Source organism: Pogonomyrmex barbatus, unplaced genomic scaffold (genome assembly GCF_055798465.1).
Source record: "Pogonomyrmex barbatus isolate J1 unplaced genomic scaffold, ASM5579846v1 scaffold4, whole genome shotgun sequence".
NCBI lineage: Eukaryota > Metazoa > Arthropoda > Insecta > Hymenoptera > Formicidae > Pogonomyrmex > Pogonomyrmex barbatus.
The window spans coordinates 2,525,128-2,547,523 of record NW_028297138.1 but is presented as its reverse complement, the minus strand read 5'-3'; the positions used below and the strand labels follow the sequence as shown (position 1 = coordinate 2,547,523).

The 22,396-nt window shown below is 34.1% G+C and overlaps 1 protein-coding gene and 1 long non-coding RNA gene across 6 annotated transcripts in view; one reads left to right on the top strand and one right to left on the bottom strand.

Moving 5' to 3' along the window:
- Window positions 1–22,396, top strand: part of LOC105423790 (transmembrane protein 114) — a 517,194-nt gene that overhangs the window by 15,810 nt on the left and 478,988 nt on the right. The gene's annotated exons all lie outside the window — the stretch shown is intronic.
- On the bottom strand, window positions 7,112–16,065 carry LOC105423788 (uncharacterized). 2 transcript variants are annotated; one of them, XR_016140176.1, is made up of 5 exons: window positions 13,597–16,065; window positions 11,359–13,500; window positions 9,927–11,294; window positions 9,687–9,847; window positions 7,112–9,605 (listed from the first exon to the last, which is right to left on the bottom strand). It is a non-coding gene; the product is annotated as an uncharacterized LOC105423788 (long non-coding RNA). The 2 variants fall into 2 exon arrangements; XR_016140175.1 differs by having other exon boundaries at window positions 9,927–13,500.

Here is a 22,396-nt window from a genome sequence, read left to right as displayed (position 1 = left end):
CGTTTCTAAAATCTTCTAACTTTCGACATGGTACATAAGTAATAGTGAAAAGAAATATTTTTCCGAATATGTCTTATTATTATACTTATAATAATTAAAAAAATATTCATGCTGTCGTCATTAATAAAATAACCATTATCCATTGTATTATACTCACTATATTTATTTTGTGGTTTTAATTTTGAAATATCATACTGTTTTACAAATTACAAATTTACAAAAAGACATTTTCCAATTCGTTTGGTCTATGAATAATAATCATCTATTACAGATGGATAAAATATATCTGTAGATTCAGAATCAAGAGCTTCAATTTCTTTGCAGTTTTTTATTTTGTATTTGATTTATATCTAACCATTCTCCAATACTTGTATTTCGATCAGTTCTATAAAGGAATACTTAGTAACGTATTAGTAGCTTTGAGAACACCATATTTTCTATTATTAGTAAATCGTAAAGCAATGTTCCAAAGATAACTCGATAATAACTTATCATATTCTTGTAACGGAGCGCATCCCTCCGCTCTATTCCTCCTCCGAATTTCCCCCGATCGACCATCCGTCAGGGACCGCCGAACACCAGGCGGAGTGCGGCAGTGGCCGCAAAGAGGCAGTAATGCCTCCTTTTTAATCTATCCATACGCGAACTCCAAAGCATCGGAGAATACCACGAAAACATGTATGTTTTCGTGGTATTTCCCCGCACCGCGCCAAGCGTCGCGCCAACAAGTGCTAACGCACTCCGCATCGCGCCACGCACCGTACCACCGAGCGTGAACGCGTCCCGCGCCACACCGACGCCGCGCCACGCAACCGAGCGAGCGTTCCGCACCGCGCCACGACTGCGTCCACAAGCGCGCAAATCATCCCCGCACCGCGCCGTTACCTTCCCACCGAATTCCTTCCCTACCTTTAATCATCCCCCGCTCCTATCCCCAAAAAACCAATTATACCCGATCCTTTTTTCCGCTCCTGGGGAGAGGGATGCTAACCCCGAGATCAATCAATTCGACCGATCCGACCGAAAATATCGAGGTCGATCTCGGATATAAAAAGGCATCGCTCTCCACAGGAAATCACTCCTCGTTTACTCCTGTTCCTAGCTCGTTTTCCGAGAGCCCGTCTCAAGGAAGCGAGCATCCGAAACCGGTAGCAAGCCTGAGTTTTGTTGGGGCTCTCCCCAACGCGCCAAGTTCGCTTGGCCTGGCCGAAAGCCGTCTCCGTATCTCGCACGGCAAGCCGAGAGTTGCTGGGGTCTCCCCAGCGCGTCGAGTCCGCTCGACCCGACTCCGCCGCTCCCGAGATTTCACCGCCGGGGTTCTCCCCGATACCACCTCTCCGAGCACCAGGGTACACCCTGGTCGGCCGAGTACACTCGGCACCGCCACTTTCTTCTCTGCACGCAGCCGGGGCCCTCCCTGGCTGGCCGAGTTCACTCGGCATTCACGCAGACAGACGAGGGGCACACCCCCCGTCAGCCGAGCCCTCTCGGCAGGGAACGGGCACACCCGTTCTCCGATCCGACGACCTCGTGAAATATCCACCCTCGCGACAACACCCGCGACACGCGTACACGTTAAATCGACGCCGATTTAAAAGCCCGCGACGAACATGTGCGACACCGCCGCCGTGGCGCGCGTCCCGCACCACCGAACTGCGCGATCAGTATCGCACCGACCGCCCGAGCGATATCTTATTTTATATTCACGCGCTATCCGCGCGCCGATCAACGTCTCGCCCGTCCACGGCCACAAACAATTGACGCGAAGATTCGGTGCATTCCATCGCACCACTATTGGTTAAATAAAGCATCGTTATTTGTTATAATTATCGCCTAACAATTTAATAACAACTTTCTGTCTCCAACGTCCTCGCTTCCCCTCCTGGCAACCGACTGACCGCTCTCCACGCGGGAAAACGAGACCGTTTTATTCTTATTATTAAGAATAGAATCACACTCAATTTTAGCTGCTTTATTCATATATTTAGTGACATACCAAGTAGGCAAGGATGATTTTTTGCCAATAAATTGCATATCCATATTTCCCTCTCATGTAGTAAGAAGAATTATAACTATTTATATCAACTTTATTCTTTGTTCGAGGGAGATCGTAAAATCTGCTCTTATGTTTTAATTGTTTTCTATCTGCTATTGACATTGCAACATCTCTTACAATAAATGTTTCAGTGACGGGACGAGAAAATTCAAAACGACATCTACGAACAATTTTACGTTTTTTTTTGTTTAGAACGAAGACAATAATTATTGTGTATAATTGTGTCGCTGAGGCGTACTAACACGTCTATATAACGATGGAGAAATATTTTTGTCTGGCATTTTGCAACTTATATGTTGTAAAATGCCAGACAAAAATATTAAAATAAATTTATTTATTTCTGTTGCAGAAGTTTCACCAAGAGTCGATGCATTTTTAATCCAAATTAATAAATGAAGATATTTTATATCTCTATCTTGATATTCTCATCGCCAGAAATAATGTGTGTTTCTCAAACTGGAATTCTTCGGAATTAATAAAGTCAAGCATTGCTTTAAATTTAATATCGAGGAATATTAATGTTATCGCAGGATTTCTAGCAATTAAAATACTAACACTTAAAAGAAGTGTCATATCATCCATTCACTTCACGAATGTATTCACCTAAGTCTTCCCATATCCATTCATTTAGACTTAGAGTTAAAACAGTCTCACTTTTCCCACGCGGATAGACTTCAGTTCGTCAAGGTGAGGAAGTGAAAGGAAGTAAAAAATACACAAAGAGATATTCATGTAGATTAGTTTTCATTTGATCAATGATAATAATATAAATATTTCGCGATGTTCGGGCGACGTATCTTGGTATATGACCGATAAACAAATTGGTTTTGCGGACGAAGATACAATTGTTTTCGTTTGTATATTAAGTTTTAAGGCCATGTCATACTACATATTGCGGATGCGGATTTGAATTAGGATTGCGGATCGATGAATTTGAATTTTTCGTTCACATTACGAATTCAATTTGTGGTATATGCGTTTATTAGTATGCTGTGACAATATTCAGTTTATAAAATTATAATTTTAATCAATACATAAAAAACTGTGTTTGTGTCTATTATTTTTAATAATAGCTGAAGATGAATCAGATGACGAAACGCATAAGCAGAGAATGAATTTCTAAATGGAGCAAGAAGAAAAGAAAAAGATTTGCACCATAATCTTTTTTGGAACTTGCTTTGGAAGATCCTAATTGATTCAGAAGGTTTGTTATAAATTAAAAAATATAATTTATAATTGAAAATGATAACTTAAAATTTTTATTTCAAAGCAATTTGTTATTTAGGTGCCTTAGAATGAATACAGACACTTTTGAATTTCTTTTTAAAAAAGTTACTCCTCTAATTAAAAAGTAAAAAATACTTAATTAAAGGAAAGCATTTCACCCAATGAAAGACTATCGGTTACTTTGCGACATTTAGCAACAAGTAAAAAAACAGAATAAAGTCGATTGATAATAGTTGTGTATTTTGCAACTAAACTTTTTTGTATTTGTTATTGCAAAAGAGAAAGTCAAGAATTGTTAGCTCTTACATTCAGACTTGATAGAAATACCATTTCAAAAATTATAAAAGAAGTAACAACAGCAATAATTACAGAAAGGAAAATTTCTTCGCTTTTCCTACACTGAGAATGAGTGGCGTGTGATTAACAATGGTTTTGGAGAGCAATGAATTTCCATCATGTTATTGAAGCAATGGATGGAAAACATTGCATTATTGATCCTTTACTACCTCTAATCTGGATCTATGTTTTATAAAGGAGACTATTGTAGTATTATTGGCTTTGGTAGATGCACAATTATATTTTATGTTGATGTAGGGACTAATGGCAGAGTAAGTGACTCTGGTATTTGGAATAAATGCTCTCTCAAAAATCATTTAGATAGTGGTATTCTACACATTCCTCCTCCTGCATCATTGCCAGGCATACAAGACAATTTTTCCTTTGTGATTATTGAAGATGAAGATTTTCCATTATCATTAAAGAACCTTTTAATTCTTTATTCAGAACTTCAGTGTAATGAAATGGTACATAGAAGAATATTTAATTACAGGTATGTCTATTTACATAAATTGGAGAGCCGAAAATGCAAGAGGCATAATAAATTTAGCTCACCGAGATGGCAATCGATATCCAAGTCAAGCAATTGCACTTAGAGATAGATGGAACGATTATTTCAATACTGTTGGTGCAGTTTCTTGGCAACGAATGATTCAATGAATTATTGGAAACAATAAATAAACAATAAATGTAACTGTTATTATAATATATTATATAATATATTATTATATGTATTATTACATATATTGAAATAAAATGCTTTACTCTGTTTTGAAAAATGAAATTTATTTTTATCATATATTATCTCATTTATTTATTATATTTTACTTATTTCTTATTACTAGATCAATCTTACAAAAATTCTTATTGCTAATACAATCTTATAGATTAAAATAAAGAAACTTTGACTTTCAACAATACTTCAGTATTTCAAAAAAATAATGAACGAAGACATTAATAATTGAGACAATTAATTATAGTCGAGCTATTACAATATAATATAATAATTCAAAATCAACATACTCATATATATTCTTCCTTTTAACAACAAATAAAAGTAAAAACCAAAATGTAATATAACATAATATAAAAAATAAAACAAAGTACAAACATAAAAATAATACAAATTACTGCTATTTAAAAAATTTGTGTAAAATTAAACAACTTACTATATAATAACTTATTTTGGCTGAGACAAGATTTTCCTTTTATAATATCTCGATCATTCGGAGTCATTGATCGAAGCTTAGGTGCGATGTATGTACCAAGCATGTCAAATCCATTTATCGTATCCATTTTTGGAGAAGATACATTTTCTTGGGCCATATCTTTTATGATATTCAGGGCATCATCCATTACTTTAGATTTTTTTGAATTTCACCGTTTCACATACAATGAATTTTTAATAGGGCGTTTAATATTTAATGGAGCTAATGCAGGTCTAAGACAAGTAATCATTTGAAGTGAAAGATCTGATGTATCATTTATTGTCAATTTATTTTGACTAGCAGATGTGATAGATGATTGATTAAATGTAAACTCAAGTGATGCTGAATTTGGTACAAATTTAGATAAAATGTATGATTCTGATTCTATAGAAAATGGTAATATTTGATAATGGTTTGTACTTGCTGTATTACTACAGTCAGATAAATTAAGTGGAATAAGCACATATTGCTAAAAATAAAAATATAATCAAACATAAATATATCAAATGTTTACGAAAAATAATTAAAAAATATTTTATATTAATGATATTGAACAGATTAATAATATTCACAGACATATATTCATTGATAAATAAATGATAAAAAATTTTCATTGGAAATAATAGAAAATAGAAATACAATAACATAAAATACAATAACATAAAAATGTTACATTTACTTTAACGTTTTCATCATAATATTTATTTGTAATCATAAATCATAATATAAATTTAAATAAATAAAGGATCCATCATTTTTGGCTGGATAAAGAAATATCACTTTGCAAGGAAAGATTGTCACTCTGTGCACAAGTTGTCTATAAAAATGAGAGCATATTATAATATTCCCACTTTGTTTATCTGTTCCTTTCCCACTATATATTTTATCTGTTCCTTTCCCACTACAACGAGCTTTTGATTTTTTTATTTTTCCTTCATTTTCACGAAAAATATTTTCCATGTTTTGAAATTATTTGTAAACCATATTTCCTGCAGTAATTTAGTGAAAGAAAATATTGTAATGGTGCATCTTTTCCGACGTTGCAGATTAGCTCACCGGTGCCAAGATTCAGGAGAAAGGGATGATCCGAGCTTACAATCAACACAGCAATTAACCAAAATATAAAGTTTATTGAGTGACTAATTATGTACAGAGAGTCAGTGTGTGTGTGTGTGTGTGTGTGTGTGTGTGTGTGTGTGTGTGTGTGTGTGTGTGTGTGTGTGTGTGTGTGTGTGTGTGTGTGTGTGTGTGTGTGTGTGTGTGTGTGTGTGTGTGTGTGTGTGTGTGTGTGTGTGTGTGTGTGTGTGTGTGTGTGTGTGTGTGTGTGTGTGTGTGTGTGTGTGTGTGTGTGTGTGTGTGTGTGTGTGTGTGTGTGTGTGTGTGTGTGTGTGTGTGTGTGATATGCGAACGCAGCGGCGATAATATTTATAACGATAAACGGAACACACAAGCTCGCTAAAGCGGAGTAGCGATATAGTGAAAGATACAAGGTTCGTAGAAGCGGAGTGAATTGATATATGGCGCAAGAAAGAGTGGGAGAGACTTACAAGCTAACTATGTACACTATATACAAGTCCCAAACGAGGGCAGCCGCGCGCGTTCAAACACGTTACCGACGCCGGCTTTGGAGAGGTAACACTGTGATCTCGTTAAGATAAAAAGACCAACGCCGGTAGCATTATGGCTTCAGAGAGAACATCCTTCTCCGTGATCTTGTCAGGATAGGAAGGCTGATAAGGAAGTCTCGGCGTTCGGGAGCACCTTATCTCGCTCGAGACGGGAACTGTGCCGGCGAGCCTATATACCGCTCCGGTTGCCCCTACCTCTATGATTCTCTCCAGTGGGAGAAGTTCCCCACGATAGGAATTACACGGGTAATGGCGCTCTAAGAGACCGGGCTGGTGGTCGGCTCCTAAACTAGTAACGGTATGCATGCCGTTACAATATTAATTGAATAACATGATAACAACACAACATCTTAAAATAACATTTCAACATCACATAATCTTATTCAATAATTAATAACTAATTATGTATGTATATATGTTCACACTATTCATTTTTCAAAGTTAGAAATCTAATTATTCATATTATTATTTCAAACAATAACGTAAATTTAATAAATAAATTCATTAAATTCAATAAATAAAATAAATAAATCATATATACGAGAGCAAATCAATAAGTATCATGTTAATAATGAAGACGCAAGTTTTTCATAAAAATTTTATTTTATTTTATTTTTCAACATAATCTCCTTTTAGGAGGATACACTTTTCCCAACGCTCCTGCTATTTTTTTGGCAACCCTTCCGAAAAATATGATTTATCGAACTCTGCAAAATAGGCCTCTGTTTCGGTGATGACCTCTTCATTCGACGTGAATCTCTTTCCACCGAATCATTTTTTCAAGTTTGAAAACAGGAAGAAGTCGCAGAGTGTTAAATCTGGAAAGTACGGTAGATGCGACAGCAATCGCGTATGCGCAATTCGGCGGTGGCGACTACGGAGGAGTAAGCCGGTGCATTGTCGTGAACGACATTTGGAACAACACGTGGAACAACACTTTTTTTGCCAAATGAGACCGTTTTTTCTTCAATTCAACATCGGCTCAATAAATCAGCATAGTACTGCTCTGTAATAGTTTTTCCCTTTTCTAAATAGTCGATGAAGATCACGCCTTGCGCATTCCAAAAAAACAATGGCTATCACCTTTCCGGCCGATGGGACTTTCTTAGCCTTCTTCGAAGCACGTTCACCGGATGAAATCCATTGTTTTGACTGTTCTTGGTCTCCGATGTGTAGTGATGCATCCATGTTCCATCAACGTTACGACTCAACGCAAAAACTCCTGTGGCGTTTAACACGTTAACTGCCACACCAGTTTCTAGGAATCGGCATTAGATTTTCCCCACGAACCGGCGCCTGACTTTTGTTTTACTGGAAAAAACGAAATTATGTATACTGTGCCTTCTGCGAGATTGAAACATCATCTGTAAGAAAACATTAACTGTCCCAACATCTACTCACTTACGTTTATCATTTATTTATGCTTTGATTTACGTATTGAGCAGGTTCTGACACGCTCGTCCATTTACGGTGTCGAGTGGCGCGAATGGAAAGTCAGAAAATCGGCGTAGCAGTTACGTGTTAAACAGCTCCAAACACTGCTTCAAAATTGATAGCCGCATCCGCTTGCTGTCCATTGTGAGCAATCGCAACACCCATTGAACCGACAGTATTTTCATTCCGAAGTTATCATGGAAAATAATGAATACCATTCCATACACGCCTATAGCTTCTGCTACTTCATATACTTTAGTTCAATGATCAGCGAGAATCATGTTGTTGACCTTTTCAACGATTTCATCAGTAACTACGTCCTCATCATTATCTCATAGTAATACCAACTTGTGGCGCCTCACTCACTCACTCACTCACTCACTCATCACTCACTCATCCACTCACTCATCCACTCACTCACTCACCCACTCATTCACTCACTTATCCATTCACTCACCCACTCACTCACTCACTCACTCGCCCACTCACTCACTCATTTACCCACCCACTCACTCACTCACTCACTCACTTACTCACTCAGCCACCCACTCACTTACTCATTCATTCATTCACTCACTCATCCATGCACTCTCTTACAACTCTCTTACAACTCACTTTCTGCTTTTCATTTCTTCAATGTTTTTAACCTTCGTTTCTTTATTACTTGATTACATTAAAAACAACTTTGTTATAAACAGCATACCTTTTATTCTCTCTCCAGTTATCAAACTGTAAACACGTATTTTTACAATAATAAAGTTTGTTAAGTTAAATATTGTATACATTTGGTTACATTTAAATAAACCGTCACAAATTTTGATGACTCCAACGTCGTTGAATTATGCAGTCGTGTTTGTGAAGTGTCATAAATGGGAAGTTTAATTGCTGAGCAGCTGCATTTTCTTGAAAGTGCATTGGAAACTTCTTATTTGTCAAGCCTTCATGGAAGAGAGAATCATTGAGCTTCGAGATGCCTGTTGATAGGCAACTCCTGTAAAAGCTAATTCGGATAAGGTGGTTACTATTACAACTTTGGATTTATCGCAACAAGCTAGAGTCGGAACTTCGGGTATGCCAAACCTGCAAGCTAGTAAGTCGAATCAGATCAATTTAAATTAAAATTACCTATCTTTTGACATAAACAGCCAAAATTGTGGTTTGCTCAAATTGAAAGAGAATTTTTACTTTTTCGCATATGATCTAATGAAATGAAATATAGTTCAGTAATTCGGCATCTCGATGAACAAGCATTGATTGCAGTTTCTGAAATTAGAAATTCGCCGTCAGTTGATAAATATAATTATTTGAAGAACGCTTTGATCAATCGTTTTACTGATTCAGAAGAGAAACATTTATGACAATTAATTGCGGGAATTGAGTTAAATGATAGAAAGCGTACAGAAATTTATGTGAAATTCGGCAATTATTTGGCACTTTGTCTGGTAGTATGCTTCATTCTATTTGGTTACAACGATTATCGTATAAAGTTCCAGCTACTCTTGCGATTGTTGAAAATGTCCCTTTAACCAAGTTAACTGAATTTGACAAAATTCTTAAACGCGATACTAGATATCTAGCTGTCGTTGTCAATTCCTCTCTTGATGCCAAACAACCCGATTTTTTTTATTTTGAAAAATGAATTGCGATTTTAGAAGTTTCGTATCGGCGAAGTAAATCTAGAAATTGTTTAAGTAGAAGATATTCCTAATCAAATTCCTGAAATAGAAAGGTAGTCACTGAAGGCCATTCTATGTGCTTTTATCATAGAAAATTTGATAATAAAATTAAGAAATGTACCTTGTAGCATGTTGAAAACTTTTTGATGCTCAGGAAAACTAAGTTTGGCGTTGGAACCTGCAACTTTCGACAGCCTCGAATTGTCGCTGTGTCATTATTTATAATAGATTCTGTAATCTCAGTTTTTTTCATTGATTCGGGCGCGGATATTTCTTTGCTTCCTAGAAAAATATTTAAATACAAAACAATACCTTCTGACTTTAAACTTTTGCTGCGAATGGATCTAAAATCAACACTTACGGTTTAAAAACTGTCACGTTGGATCTTGGTTCACGAAGGACTTTGAAAGTTCTGCGTGATTGACATTCAGAAACCTATTTTAGGCGCAGATTTTCTAGTTCACTTCAATCTTCTTGTTGATGTTTAAAACAGATGTCTTATTGAGTCTGAAAAAATTGGTGCAAATTTAGGATGTCAACCAAGTTTCTGTTTGTACTATCGCCTAACTCTCTGTATCATAGAATTCTAAAAGATTTTCCAGAACTCACGCGTTTTGTTCCACTTTCTGTAACTGGATCTCATGATATTGAACGCCGAATTACTACTATGATCAAAAAGTAAGTGAGTTTGTTTTGTTTTAAAAATTCGCGCGCTTTATGTATCGATATAACCATTTGTTTTTCAAGTTGATATGATTGTCCTTGACATCTGACAGAAATTTCAAATCATTTCACTTAAGTTAGAGTATAGCGTTAAGTTAGAAATTATAGCGTTTTTTTCTAATTGTTAAAAATTTTTGTCGGTGACTTTAAAATGGATACATTTATCGAGCAAAGAATTTGCATTAAATTTTGTTTAAAAAAATGAACTATACCTTGAATTAAATTTCTTGTGCTGATGCATTAAAAATATTAAGAAAGTGTTACGATGGAGCTATGTAAAAAAAATGTAATATTTACAAGTGGTACAAAAACTTTAATGATGATAGATAGGCAGTTGAAGATAAACTTTGTTCAGGAAGACCTTCCACGTCAACCAAGAAGAAAACATTACCAAAATTAAGGATCTTAAACTGAATAATCATCGATTAAGTATTAAAGACATTGTAGACATTACTGGAATATTATTTGGATCAGTTCAATCAATTTTGAAGAACAATTTAGGCATTACGATCGCATCATTGCACATCGCAATAATTATTCGTTAATAATTATTCGTTTTTTGTTAAAAATCACACAAATACTGTTCCACAAGCACCATGTGACTTTTTCCGATTTCCTCGATTGAAGAAATCACTCCGTAGATGCCGTTTTGAGTCCATAGAAACCATCCAAGAAAGTTCGCTTTGAAGGAAATAATAGAAGTCGGATATAAAAACTGTTTCGAAGACTGGAAAAAACGTTGGAATAAGTGTATTGCAGTGGAAGGGGATTACTTTGAAGGAGACAAAATAAATTTGGATAAATAAATAAATACTTTGTGTTTCAAAAAGTCACCTTACTTTTTGATCATAGTAATATTATTGAAGAACCTCCTAAATTCTTAATATTAAGAAGAATATCTCCAGAAAAATTCAGATTTGCAAAAAAGGAATTAATAAGTTCATGGTTAAACAAGGTATTTGCAGACTATTGAGCAGTACTTAAGCAGCACCTTTTCACATGGTACCTAAAAAAGAGCAAAATACATGGAGGTTATGTGGTGACTACAGAGCTTTGAAGAGCGACAATACCTGTTATCCACTATCTCATATTCAAGATTTTTCTGCAGCACTCTTTAGTAGGACCATCTTTTCTAAAATTGATTTAGTCAAAGCTTATTATCAAATTCCTGTTGCGAAGGAAGATATTCATAAGATAGCAATAATCCCCTTTGGATTTTTCAAATTTTTAGTTATGCTTTTTGGTTTAAAAAACGTGACTTAGACTTTTCAAAGGCTTATGAACATTTTATTGAATGATTTAGATTTTGCTTTTTGTTATCTGAATGATATTCTTATTGCTTCTAAAGATGAAGATAAACATATTGCTCACTTACGCGTTATTTTTAATCGTCTCCAAAATGCCGAAATTTCTCTAAATTTTTCTAAATGCCTTTTTGATCAGAAAGAAGTTTTTTTTCTTGGTTATGTAATTTCTAATCAAGGCATCAAATTTACATCAGAGAAAGTACAATCAATTATTAATTTCTCTAAACCAAAAACGATTCATGATCTATGAATATTTATAGAAATCATTAATTATTACCGTCATTGTCTCAAGAATGCAGCTAATCAAGTGCTGCTTACTGATAATTTAAGAAATTCTCTAAAAGAGACAAAAAAGAAATTTTATGAATTTCAGAAGCTTAACAAGCTTTTTAGAAATATAAAGATAATCTCATTAATCTCTGTTTCCTTGCTTTCTCATCCTGCACCTCAAGTCCCCTTAATTCTTACTTGTAATGCTTCTGATTTTGCTATTGGTGCATCTCTAGAGCAAATCATAGATAATGTTAATAAGTCTATTGCATTCTTTTCTGAAGAAAATTAGACAAAACTCAAAGAAATTATAGTACTTATAATAAATGAGGATAAATGAGAATTTCTGAGCATTTACTTAACTATCAAACATTTTAGATATCTTTTAGAAGGAAAACAATGTATTATTCGCATGGATCACAAATCTTTAACTTATGTCTTTCGTTAAAAATTAGATAAAATCTTCAAGACAGATAAAGCAGTTGGATTTTATTATTCAATTTTCTTCTAACATAATTCAGGAAAGGTTAATATGCCTTTTTATATTGCCTTTCTTATCTAGAATTGAATCAATTTCAATACCAGTTGTAATTTTGCTAGAGGAATTAGCTGACCATCAAAAAGAAGACGAAGAATTTCAAAACTTACTCTCTTCAGATTCTTCGTTATATTTGAGGAAGTTGATTTTCACTGGATCTTCAGCACTTATATATTGTGATTGTTCTTTGAAACTCGACCTTATATTTCTCAATATCTTCCTAAGAAAATTTTTGATGTTATTCATGGTTTTTCTTATCTCAGTGGGAGATCTACAGCCAAACAATTACTGCAAAAGTTCATTTGGCTTTCTTTGAAGAAAGATGTCAAAGAATAGACACGTACTTGTCTTGCATGTCAACAAGCAAAAATTTCTAGACATACCAAGAATGTGCCAGTTCAAATCCCAATTCCTAATCAACGTTTTCAACATGTTTGGATTTAATTGGTTCTCTTCCTACATGTCAGAATTTTCAGTACTGTCTTACAATTATTTTCAAGGTGGCCTGAACTTATATTACTTAAGAATGTTTCAGAAACAATTTCGACATCATTTTATTCACATTGGGTGGCTAAATATGGGTCCCCTGTTATCATTACATTTGATCAAGGTCCGTAATATAAAGCATCATTACTGAAAGCTTTAACGAACTTAATTAGATACAATCGCATTCGTACTTCGTACTTCGACTTATCATCCTGCTTTGAATGGCATTCTTGAAAGATGGTATAGAACAGTTAAAACTACTACAATGTGTCACCAAATACATAATTGGTTGGAATCTTTATCTTCAGTTCTTGGACTTCGCTCTTGTTTCAAAAAAGATTTGAATGCTGAATCTGTTGAATTCCTCTATGACACTTCGAATTCCAGGAGAATTTTTTACTGAAGAAGATTTTTCAGTGGATTTTTGGAGAAATTTTTGGAAAAACACAGAATTTACATGAGGAACATAAATTCACTCCGACAAGTTATCATAGAAAAATTATCGTAGAAAATCACCTTTTGTGCATAAAAATTTAGTCGATTGTACTTATGTTTGGATAAGAGAAGATATATCAAAAAATCTCTCTAGTCTTCTTATTCTGATCCTTTTCCTATTGTTAATTGTATCTTTGATTATTTGTTTTCAATAAATGTTGTAAGGAAAATTGTAAATATTTCCACAGAACGTTTAAAGTCGGCTTTCTTACCTAGAGAAATGTTGATAACTCATCCGGCTCATCTCCAGATGCTCTTTCTAGTACTTCTCAGCAATCCTCTATGATTATGCCAATCTCTAGATTTCCTTCCACATCATCTACAATTCCTCTGGCTCTGAAGAAAGATTTTTGCGTACCTATCCTGCTGAGAAGAGAGTTAGATTCGCAACGTAATCGTCGCTGGGGGAGAAATACTGTGACGCCTCACTCACTCACTCATTCATCCATGCACTCTTACAACTCTCTTACACCTTCTGCTCTTCACTTCTTCGATGTTTTTACCATTCTTTTTTTTGTTACTTAGTTACATTAAAAACAACAACAACTTTTGTTACATGTCTTTTATTCTTTTTCCAGACATCAAACTATAAATTTTTACAATAAAATTCGTTAAGTTAAATATTATGATGTACATTTAAATAAACCGCCAATCTTGCATCAATAACGCCGCCTGTCTTCAAATACAGGTACTTTTTTACTTACCTTTGTACGGGGGAAGTCCCAGTTGCGTAGGAAATGGACACACGGTAGCTGCAATCGGACACAGTGGCAATCGAACACATTGAAAATTGGACACAATACTAATCGGACACAGTAGCAATCGGACTCAGTGTCAATCGGACACAATAGGAAATAGACGCACGGATAGTTAAAGACGAGAGGGCGAAGTCCCCTAATCAGGGATCCAGGGGGCGAAGCCCCCCCGGTTAGAGATCCAGAGGGCAAAGCTCCCTGGTGGGGGAGTTAGGGAAGCGACCCCCTCCCCCGTCACCATCACAGAACTAATTACGAAAACAATACAAAATTATATTTGTAACAAAATGACCAGCGAAAATTTCAATCCTTGCGTTGGAGTCTTTGCTAATCTTTCTAGGATCTATCATTTTAGTATATGATAGACTCATCAATTTGGTAAGGCAAAAGATTACGTCTTCATCCCCAAATCTTGCGTAGGGGTCTTTGCCAATCTTTCTAGGATCATTTTAGTAAGGCGAAAGATTGCATCTTGCACTTCGAATATAATAACACTTTTAATACTTTTTTAGGAAAACTGTCACGATTGCAACTATCCCTGCGTCCATTTCCTATTGTGTCCGATTGGCACTGTGTCCGATTGCTACCTGGTGTCCTCAAATAACAGTTTTTGGCCTCCCTTCCACACGACTTTTCTACCGTAATGTATATCTCTACACAAAGAAATTTGAAATCCCTTTTCATCCTGTTCTTGAACAAAGACAGTGAGCGATCACTTCAACGTGAGCTAGTGACGGGATCAGATATTAATTGAAATTAAAGGTAAAAATTTTTAATGTAAACAATTGTTAATTAATTTTATTTTATATAACAATATATTACATATTTAACATAATAATATAATAAATAAATCTTTTCTAGATTAAAAAAAAAGTATAATAGGCAAAAATCGAACCCGGGTCGACAGATTGGTAATACAGGGCCGGACGCCCGCGCTACCCAATCTCGGCGACAATGAGCTTAACGTGGCCGGTATATAAGGAACGCTATAAACTTTAAACCGGTTTTTCTCGAAAACAACTGAATATTGCATCCTATCCTTTTACTCAAGTATTCTTCTAGTAGAGTACTTTAACATATATAAGTTTTTTCAAAATCGGTGTTCCGAAGTCCGCGTCCTCCTCTTTTAAATCACGAATCGCAAAAATAGAGAGGCGTCTATTCTGCAATCTGCAATCCGCACCCGAAGCTACTTTTCCTTGGCTGAATTTCGATCCGCGATTCGCGATTTCAATCCGATCCGCAATACGTGTGACACGGGTTTTAGACTCTTCTCTTGCGAAATGTTGGTTCTTAGAACTTCCTAAACTCCAAGGATGAAACAAATGATTCTTGTGGAGAATGAGCCCCTTTCATCTAAGATCGGCTGCAGTATTTCGATACGGATCGAATTGACTGATCTCGAGGGCGAGCTCCTCCTCCACAGAAGTGATAAAGAATATTGTGGAATAAGTACAATAATTAGAGTTAAATTAGGATTTGAAGCGAGGAAAAGGAATAGGAATTTGGTAGCGCGGTGCTCGGTGCGTGGAGCATGCCTGCTCCGTAATGCGGTATTCGGCGCGACGCGAGGAGCATGCTTGCTCCGTGACAGGGAACGTGCTTATTCTGTGGCACGTTGTTCAGCTTGGCGCGGAAAGGTTTTCCACGTAAACACCCGCGAATTTGTCGAATTCGCTCGCAAATTCTCCGAAATAAGAGAATTTTTGATATGGATTAAAAATTGGCGTAAGCGCTAATTTGCGATGTCATGTTGCACTCCGTCCAGTCATCAGCGATCTTCAACAGATGATCGGTCGAAGGAAGTTGGAACAAAGTGGGGAGGAACGCTTCGTTAAAAATCATGTCGCAGATTCATAATGTTGCGTCATACATTTAAATAATTTCTTGATTTACGCCTATACTATACTTCTGTATTTCGAAGTGTGGAAAATATTGTACTTAGATTAGATTCCAGTAAAGCTATCGACATTGTTTTTAAATATTCTGCAATAACGAAATCGCTCATGATTACTCACATTCATTTTATGATAAATTCCACAATTTAGTTGACGAATATTTGCATCAGTTAATAAGTAAAACAAATATTGTTGATTTAACCCATATTGCGGATTTTTAGTAGATATTAAGTGACATTCAATAAATTTATGATGATGAAGTTTAATCTATTTAGTCTCATATTGTCCGTTAATGTCGAAAAGAAATAAATTTGGAAAACATAACAAATCCAAAGATTTTTCAGCTATCCAATGGTGCATCTTGAATTTTTAACATTTGATGCAAAGCCACAGCAGTTTTATTTGCTTACTTTTCATATAAAGGATATAGTGTTATTAGTATACCATATAGCATTAATATTATATAATATTATTATGTCCAGCGATTCTTCTCTTTCGCAATAAAGCTAACGGCTGTTCATCGACAAACCAACAATATCTTGAATATTTAAAAGGTTTTGCTGAGAAAGAGTCGAACGTGATCCTCTCTTAGAATGTAAAAACAGACTCTGGCGTGTAGGGGAATCCGCTTCCTAACAAATAGCCTGTTGAATTGTAGGCCATCTGCAAATAGTTAAATTCTTTAATATTTTTGTGAACGTGTTCTGCTATACGATAAAAAATTTTATAGTTTCCACTAATAAAATGGAAAGTGCCGACGCGTGAGAAACACAAATTTTCTAAGACCCCGAATCCGAGAGTGGGACTAAGATTACATCAATCGGAAGTTTCTGATTAGCAGTCAGTGGTGGACGTGCCAAGAAAATGAAATCAATGTGTCTTAAGAAAAATAGAAATCTTTGGAAACTCGCTCAATCATTCGTTAGGAACTAAAGACACAAAAGCAATCATAGTCCAAGTAACGCCACTTTCCTCCTTTCCCTATTTTATGCGATTTTTCTATACTTATTCGAGACTAATCCAAAAATCCAGCACGTCCCTGAGATCAATTCGCCTGCCAAGAAACATTTTATAAACTCGCGACATCAAGCCCGCACTTTCTTTTCTGTTTTATTTCACTTCTCATCATGAAGACTGTCGTTGCATCAAGTTTTCATATTCAATTTTCGAACTCAGAAGTTAGAATCTGTGTGCGATTAAAATCGTTATGACACCAGTGCCATTAAGATTTCTCCAATCAATCACCTGGATCGCGAAATACATCTCAGAACAACAGATAACAATAAGCCTTTTCAATTATTATCTTATCATAACTTGGGGCGACGATACCCTTCTTGTTTCCTTTTTTCGCGATTACTCGTTTCTCCCCAAAAATCCTAATAACTTCTTTTCTCTCTCTCAGCCTCTTTTCCCGTTATTCTACTTCTCTCTTACTCCTGCTCGATGACTCCTGAAATTATGTGGAACGCGACACACACACACACACACACACACACACACACACACACACACACGCGCGCGCGCGCGCGCGTATATAAAATAATAACTATAATATAACTATATTTTAAATAAACATTTCTTACAACAATATTAAATAAACAATTCTTATAACATTTAATTATTTGATTCATAGTTTTTCGATTATCATATACGATATATCAGATGTTATTGTTTTGGCACAACTTAAATGAATTATTGCATTCAAATGTGAATCTGTTAACTGTTCGCGTAATCGTGATTTATTTAATTTCATAATAGAAAATAATTGTTCATATGAATATATAGAACCGAATATATTCATTATACATACTCATTATATTATACTCATTATATTATACTTATTATTATTATTTTGATTATCCATCACAAACGTTAAATTACAAGATCGCAAATGTGTTTGACTGTTCTAGACAAGAGCAAAATTTGATTATATCGTTGCTTAGTTACTATTTTTCTTTTATTTTGTTTAGCAGATTGATGTTTAGTAGATGTTTATTTTGAAATTGTTGGAAGTTTTCTTCGCGAAAAAAGAACTATTCTTCTAGATTTAAAAATATAATTTTAAAGCGCTAATTTCTGTTAAATGTGATATATGTATTCATAATTTTATGATTGTATTATAAGTTTATATTTTAATACATTGTTATTATTTATATTATTGTATTATTTCTTTGTTATATTTAAATTTTCGTTAAACATATTTAATAATTATGTTACACAATTTTTAATAAATTATATGCTAAAACAAATTTTGACAACTTACAATATTTAAAAATAGAGATAAGCATTTTAATTAAAATTTTCTTATAATTAATGTTTATTATTAGAACAATCAAAACATGCTAGGGCACATTTCTTTATTTGACTAATAAAAAAATTAACTAAATATAAGTTGAATTTATAAAAACTTATGCATTTTTTTGTCCTATATATTACCTCATATTTTTGCATATTTCATCTTTAAACGGTTTAGCTAAACTGTTATAAAAAAATTTTATGATATTACAAAGATTTGAGTACTAGTAATTTAAGACTGTACTATTGTTCATATATACATGCAACACTATTTTTGTAAATGCGAAACTTTATCCCAAAGTACAAAAAATATTAGGTATGCTCCTGCACAACAGGCGGACATTCACGGGCGCCCGCGGGTTCTCGTGCCCAATTTCAGCATTTTGCAGACTTCTGCCCTATTTAACTTGATTTGTTCGTCAAATCGGAACTTGGACGTAACAGTATAATGCTCGTAAAAACTATCATTGTCATCAATAATTTGAGATAATATTGTTTTCTTCTCATCTCTCAATATATTTTTCATAATGTCAAATAATTTTCTATTCAATTAATAAAATCTTTTTTATATCTTTATATTTATAAATTTTAATGTCACTTCTGTAAGTTCATAGATCATGAATAAAAATAAAAAGTTTTAAAATGATGAACGAAAGAATTTAGAATTAATATACAAAATTGTGAATTAATATACAAATTATTTATAATTCTCTAGGTCTATAGACTATTAAAATAAGATTAGAAAACATTTTTGGAATTTCAAGATCATACCTATGCCAAAACGTTCGTCCAAAATAAACGCTTATAAATACCAAATTTAAATCCGTACGATTAAGAGATTATATGCAGTTGTACAGGTCGACAAAAATCGATTTTTGAAAATATTTATTTTCGTAAACTGTATCATTTGAAGAATTTTTTCTGAAAGTTTGAAGTGATTTGAATTAAAATTATCGGAGATATACGAGTTTGAAGGGTACGCTGCACAAAATACTTAGCGCAAGTAGCGCGCCGTAACTGTCGAGGCAAGGCGGCTCCTTCTGTGTAAAACTGTGTAAAATTGGAATATAAATTGATATTTTGTAAATTGATATTTTGGAGACAGCTTCTGCAACAGAAGATTTACTTTATGGACCTGGAATAGATTTGTGTAAGTTGAAAAATACTAATTTCATTTACGTGAGATTTCATTTACGTGAAATTTTAAGTTGAAACTTCATTGCGTTTTTCTCGAAATTAAATTTTTTTCAAATATACCTCTCGGTGCAACAAAGAAAAAATATGGGATTCGGTCCGCCTGAAGAGTTGGAATCCATGAGGAGTGCTGATAGGAGTACACGAAAAACTTGCAATAACACTCACTATTCTTGTAAATGCCCTTTATTTTCCTCGTTATTACAGATTATATCTCTTAAAATAATTAACTTTCCGTAGATAATATATTACATTTCCGCACTCACGTTAAAGTATAATTTCAATCGCGAGAGATGATATGTCAGAAATTTAAAGACGAACTCCCGCGGTCGGCGACTAGTCAGCCGTTTTTATAATATCCGCGGTTTCGTATAGCTTCGCGCTAAAGCCCTTATTCGGACCATAAAATGCAGCGAGCGACCTTCGTTTGCACACTGTTCAGGAATTCGCAAATTTGCATTTCCGGCGTAGCGCGAACTCGTTGCTATGCCGAAATGCAAGACTTATCGTGGTAGCTATTCAGGCTACAACACCCCTCCCTCGTTGGGAAACAAAAACGGAAGAACGGAGTTTTTCTTATCACAACTACTCTTTTATACTAGAAACATGTACTATTATTGCGTCTGAGAATAAATCTAGGAAGATGATATTCATTTCCTGTATCTAATTCTAAAGACACGTTTCGTAGGCTTGCTCCGTTTTTTTTCCTTAATATGAATATTGTTACGCTTATTATTATTCCTATAATAACTAACATAGCCCATTGGCTAGTTGCCATTGGATAAATAAAGAATTTTGATTGATAAAATAGATTCTCGTTTTTATCAAGATCATCATTTAATTTTATTTGTAAATTATTTAATTTCCCAAGGATTTTGAATAATATTTTATATTTTTATTGGTATTACATTTATATTACCTTCGAAATTTGATTTATTCTAATAATGAAATATTATAATATATTGTGACAAATATGACTCTATTTTCGCTTCATGCGATATTTTTTACGATTTTATTATAGTTTTGAGAGAATATACATGTATATTGTGATATATGTATATATGTGTGTATCATTGTATTGTTGTATTATTCTAAATACGTTATTTGTGATAAATATCATCACATGCCTCTGTAGTCGAAAGGATAAGATGCCTGTCCGGTAAGGAGAGCCAGGTTCGATTCTTGGTTGAGGTCGTATTTTTTTGCAAAATAATTACGAATTTTCACGATTGGTTCGTGATCGAGCCCCGCCGTGACGCACATCCTCCCTTCTTATTTGGGTCAAATCTGGTATTACTACTTTGCAGTTATTTTCTAATGTGATTTTGCCTGTGTTCTCAATCGTTTTCTTTATTTCTCCTTTACATTGAATAGTAATTACTTGCTTTGTCGCTGAAAAATATAACTATGAATGGGAATTGCTTAATGCTATCCATACAGTATTATTTGATATAATGTTTTTTACATTACAATTTTTATAATATTTTTTAGTTTTCAAATAAATTTCAATTTCGCAAATTGGGTCGGCATTGACACGATGTATAGAAGAATTTTGTGCGCGTAAGTATTCGTCGTTGATTTTTACACATTTTAATTCGTTCCGCGAAAGTGTTACATAAGTATGTCCTTCCGTGTTTATGGTTAATAGTAGATTATTTATTTTTATAACCGCAAAAGAATTTTCCTGATCTGGAACAGGTAACGGAATTATGTTTAATATTTTATATTTTGGAAGCGAAATTAAAGGAAATTGTAGGATAGTGTATATATTTGTCATATCGTGGTGCACTAACGGTAGTTGATTTTTCTATTATCGACCATACTCCTTTTTTATTCTAAATGGGAAATAAAGTCCTTCTGATAATTGTAACTTGCATCTCTAAGAGTTTCTAGTATATTTTATCAATTGCATTAACTTTCGACTTAATTTGTTATAAATTTTAATCGATTTATATGCGTCCGCAACTTTTATGTCCAATTTTTAATGTATATGATTAATGGGCGTTAGTCGAGGATGTAATATTCCCTTTTTTATTGATAATAAATATTCTAAGATGTCTTCAGCATTGCGTGTTAAGTCGGCTAAAACTGTATTAATCACAGTGAATTGTTCGTATACATCAGTTCGCTTTTCATTTGTTAATAATTGTTCTCTCGATTTTTTTGTGGTATTTCGAGAAAGTATTTGTTTGTCTGTATCGTTTTTTCATTGTCATCTATATGGGCTATGGTCGCTTGTAATATTTTTATTTGATTTTTTACGGCATGTAATATTGCCTGTTGTATATCATGTAGTATAGTCAGTTGTTCGTTTATTAATATTTTTTCGTCAGTTTTGCGTCCATAATACCAAATAATGTTTTTGAGATTGATTGCATTAATTAAACCTCTTTTTTCTTTTCTGAATTATGCATAGATATTATTCTGGTTATTAAACGATTTGATCTGTCTCCTTTTCTATGATTTTGTTAAGGTTTAGGTTTCTTTATCCGTAAATCACATTGGCACATATTCTTTGTTTTATACACATATCCTTGCATTTGTTTTAACTTTTTCATTAGTGAGGTGACATTTACTCAGATAACAAGTTTCCAGTATGATTCCACTTGATTCTAGTATGATTCCACTTGTAGATGTCCTATTTTTTCAAAGTATATTCCAGGATGATGATTAAAATTTTCTATTTTAAGGAGATGCTGAATTTGTCTGTATTACAAAATGCAATAATTTTTGTATAACTCTCATTTTTTATTAACTTTATAGATCTGAAAATCCTTTTCTACAATTAAAGTTTAATATGCATTAATATGTGCTTAGCATATGAATTTCGTATCAAGAACAAGAAAAAATTTTAAAATTTAGATCTTTTT